The sequence below is a fragment of the Atheta coriaria genome, unplaced genomic scaffold (genome assembly GCF_025399875.1).
Source record: "Atheta coriaria isolate IRGN ID8LTWV9N9 unplaced genomic scaffold, Caltech_Dcor_3.1 hic_scaffold_17_pilon, whole genome shotgun sequence".
In the NCBI taxonomy this organism is placed as follows: Eukaryota; Metazoa; Arthropoda; class Insecta; order Coleoptera; family Staphylinidae; genus Dalotia; species Dalotia coriaria.
The window spans coordinates 1-4,129 of NW_027045459.1; the positions used below are offsets into that span (position 1 = coordinate 1).

The 4,129-nt window shown below is 40.6% G+C and overlaps 2 non-coding genes across 2 annotated transcripts; one reads left to right on the forward strand and one right to left on the reverse strand.

Moving 5' to 3' along the window:
- Nucleotides 1-46: 46 nt before the first annotated feature.
- TRNAE-UUC (transfer RNA glutamic acid (anticodon UUC)) lies at nt 47-118 on the forward strand. Its single transcript has one exon. It is a non-coding gene; the product is annotated as a tRNA-Glu (tRNA).
- Nucleotides 119-2,756: 2,638 nt separating this feature from the next.
- Nucleotides 2,757-2,828, reverse strand: TRNAE-CUC (transfer RNA glutamic acid (anticodon CUC)). The gene has a single exon. It is a non-coding gene; the product is annotated as a tRNA-Glu (tRNA).
- Nucleotides 2,829-4,129: the final 1,301 nt, after the last annotated feature.

Here is a 4,129-nt window from a genome sequence, read left to right on the forward strand (position 1 = left end):
TTAAGATCTTAGACGCTCAAATTATTACCTGAGAAAAGGTAACCCGTCCGGTATGGTCTAGTGGCTAGGATAGCTGGCTTTCACCCAGCAGGCTCGGGTTCGATTCCCGGTACCGGAAGGTTTTGGTGTTTTCTTTATTTTACCCTTTTAATTTTTTAAAGCGTGAACATCATTAACTTATTTCTTTATTAATATCAAGCTTTTGGGTGCGACTTTCCTTGTCAGTATTTTAGTATATACCTATGATATATGTATCAAGTGTAGTAAGTAACGTTTACAATAATCATATTGCTATTTCAGTGTAACTTTCATATTAACTATTAATTACTAACGGACCCAACAGACTTCGTTCTGTCAAAAAGATTTGGAGTGTGGCAGATTTTGTTCCTCCCTATTTTATAGTCGGTGCAAAAATTCTCTTGAACAGAACCCTCATCTCGGTGATAGGGCGCTTCCACGAACTTTGGCCACCCTTTCAAGAGCAAATTATATTAGTGGAACCCACTAAAACACCCCGAACGATGTCACATGCAATACTTAGTGATCATAAATAATTAACCACTTTGTCCAAAACACGAAATAAAATAATCAAACAATAATGCATCAAAGAAAGCTGCAAACTTTGTTTTGATTATCAGTTGACAAAAGAAAACTCAGCTTTTCCCCGTATTCCCGGCAATTATTCGAATTTTTCTCGCCGTAAAAACCCCTAGACTTTAACAAATATTAAAAAAAAACAAGAATTGGCCAAATTGGTCTAGGCGTTGTTGAGTAAACCGGGTAACAACACATTTTGCGATTAACTAATTAACATAATACTCAATGGCCGTCAAAAAGATCTTACTTATGCTATTTCAAGAAAGTAGATCTAGACAAACACCATTAAATTATATGAAAATTGTATTACGAAACACGACACTAAAAGCAACAACTAAATTTTATAGAGATTATATAATACAAAGAATCACGCTTGCGGACGAAAAACAATGGTTTAGATCAGGGCTGGCCAATCCCAGGCCCGCGGGCCACGAGGTGGCCCGCCAGGACATTTGAATTTGCCCGCCGCACAAACCAAAGTTGGAACTTTTGTATATGTATAATATTTTATGTATGAATGGCCATAGTCTGTGGCCCGGTGCTGCCGCATTCTAAAAAAATTGGCCCTCCAGGAAAATCCATTGGCCAGCCTTGGTTTAGATTGAGAAGGTCATGTAACGACGCCGTGTTCATAATGAGGTAGATTAAAGAAAAGGCAATTGAATGTAACTGGCTAGCATTGGTCCTGAAGTTTTGAAGAAAAGCCTTCGATCGTATACAGCTTCAGGACATCATCGCAATACTACACAATAGAAAAATCCCGCATGACATCATTAAAACAATAGAAAACAGATATATTAATATAATATATTCAAGTAAAAATCGGAGTAAAAAGTCCAAGAAACTGACCTAAAAGGCCTAGGCGAGAAGATTCTTTGAATCCACTTCTATTTAACCTGGTCATGGAAGAAATAATAAACGAAACAAAGAGATGCCAGGGTTATAGGATAGGAGATAGGCAAGTAAACATCACGTGCTATGCCGATGATGCCGTTTTATTTCGGACACAGAAGAAAACCTCCAAAGACTGCTGTGCCAATTCAACACCGAGGGAAAAATATAATATGGAAGTAACTGCCAAAAAAAAACTGAATGCTGATTCAAACAACCACACCAATTAGTTGTATTGGGAGTAGAGCAGAAAATTATTGAACAAATGTACGAGTTCAGATACCTTGGCATTAACATCTCTATGCAATACCTATCCTTATCCCTAATAATGGAGTATCATCATGTAAGTGCCTCAACAATTCAATGAGTCCAAAATTAATTTTTTTGACTCTGTTTTGACTCTGGCTTCGATTTCGGTTGCATCGGTTGCCCCAACTTTCAACTTTCGGTCGATGATGACGCACAAATACTTTAGAGACTCATTTGGTGTGACGACGACATCGCCGAGATGGATCTGAGGCTCTCTGAATACGTTTTTCGCCATGGCAAGCTTTGCAGACGTTTTGTACAGCATGTATTCCAGCTTGTATTAAATTGCTCATTGACAGCAAGCCCGCCAGATTGGCAGCCATGTTTAAAGTAAATCTTGGATATTCCCTGGATTATTACCTTGCTCGATTGTGCGTCTCTGGAAATAGCAAGCACGGGGTACTTTCCCGATGCTACAAATTTCTGCGTATGTGCACGGATCCACTTAGACGTAACCGTCGTCGATTACTCGGCGCCGCTGGCTGTTATTGCTGGTGTGCCTTTCTTTTCTTTTTCAGAACAGAGTAGAAACAGAATTACTTACTTACTACTACTACTTACCTTCTTCTTGTTTTTCTTTCTTCACCTTCAGCGGACGTCCGACCACACGTAGACGTTTGCCCAATTGCGGGCGCCATGATCGTAGCCGCTAAATACAGGCTGAATACAATTAGTCTGCTTGCGACTTTCTCGCCAAACAAACGCCTCGTATCCAAGTGTTTAAAACATATAAAGTAAAAAAAAAACATTTGAACCCTCAGAAGTTAACGTTGTTAAACGATACTCGTTAATATAAACATTTAATATTTTCTAAACCTATTGATATTCAATTCTTGCATACTTCAACTATTTTAGTCCAAATCGATATGTGGCGACAAGATTCCTTCTTGTGATATGATCATGTATAGTCGGGTATAAAACCAATACAAGTTATGTACTTGTTTAAAAGTTAAAAAAGTTTCCGGTACCGGGAATCGAACCCGGGCCTTCTGGGTGAGAGCCAGATATCCTAGCCACTAGACAATACCGGATAGTTAACTACAAAGGTACAAGTTCAAAAGACGAAACTACATAATTGTTCCTAGCAGCCACTACATCAACTACCGGCAAATTAGTTCCATCATTGACACGGTCGAATCAGTCGGCTACTGGCCCTTGGATACATTTCTCCACGTCTTTGCAGTATACAGCCCGCGGTAACTACATCCGCTAACTTTGGAAACTCTTTGGTAATCCCTACCGCAAGGAAACATACTGCGCCGAAGAGGAAGAAAGTCTCAGAGAGGCGATCAGAATCTCCCGCAAAAATTGATAGACACCCCAATATTACCTCTTGGAAACAGTACCTTTTAAACGGACGCGTAAAGTGCCTTAACCCCGCTTTGAAAAGCCGAAAAGCGTCAGGCATGGACGACATTCCGTATACTGCAATTCGACTACTTTTGCGACACGTGGAAGGAAGTCGTTGTCGTATGCATTCCTAAGCACGGCAACTACACTCGCAACCGGACAGTTTCTGCCCGATCAGCTTGTTGTCTACACTGTCTTCTCGCCCGCCTGCAGGAACATATCGATGCTCATAACATCATCAAAACCGACCATCTTATTCTTATTCGACCCATACATCGGTGCACACTAATCAAAGCGACTATCTAGTTACACCTGCACCCCCACGACTATCCCACCCGGGAGGATGAGTTGCCCGTAGTAACTGTTCATATTTTTATTGCGAATCGCGTCGCGCAAATCATGAGTCGCGACGCCCGCTGACTGCGCGTACATCCACTATCTGTTTGTCCTGTACGTACGAACAGCTCCAGGTATTGCTAGCGTCGACTATATAAGTTTGCCAAAATTATTACCTTATGGGTAGTTCTAGACCTTGAAGCCTAAAGCATTCCAGCCAGATAGCCCATGTCGCGTAGGGTGCCCCAAGAAGTTGCGAAACCTGTTTCCAGAAGCATGCACACCGATGCCTCAGGGTACATAGTTCACCATTTTGTGAGTTATGCCAGAGCATTTGCCCATCTCTGCAAAGCCAGCTAAGGTATAATGCAAATTTATGGAGCATTGAGTCAAAGCGAATCAGTTCTGAGAAAACTATATCACAGAAAGCTTCAAGCTCTGAGTAAATATTTGCGTTTCTAATCTCTTCCCAGTTGCCTCTTTGTAGAATGTGCATTAGTTTGGCAAAAAGGAAAAAAATGCCTTTGTGGATGTTTTTTTTAATATCTGTTTGTTTATTCCTTGAATCAGTTACAGAGAATGTAACTCTCACAAGAATTATTATGACTCTTAAAATACCTACGTCTCTTTGTGGATGTGTTGCAAA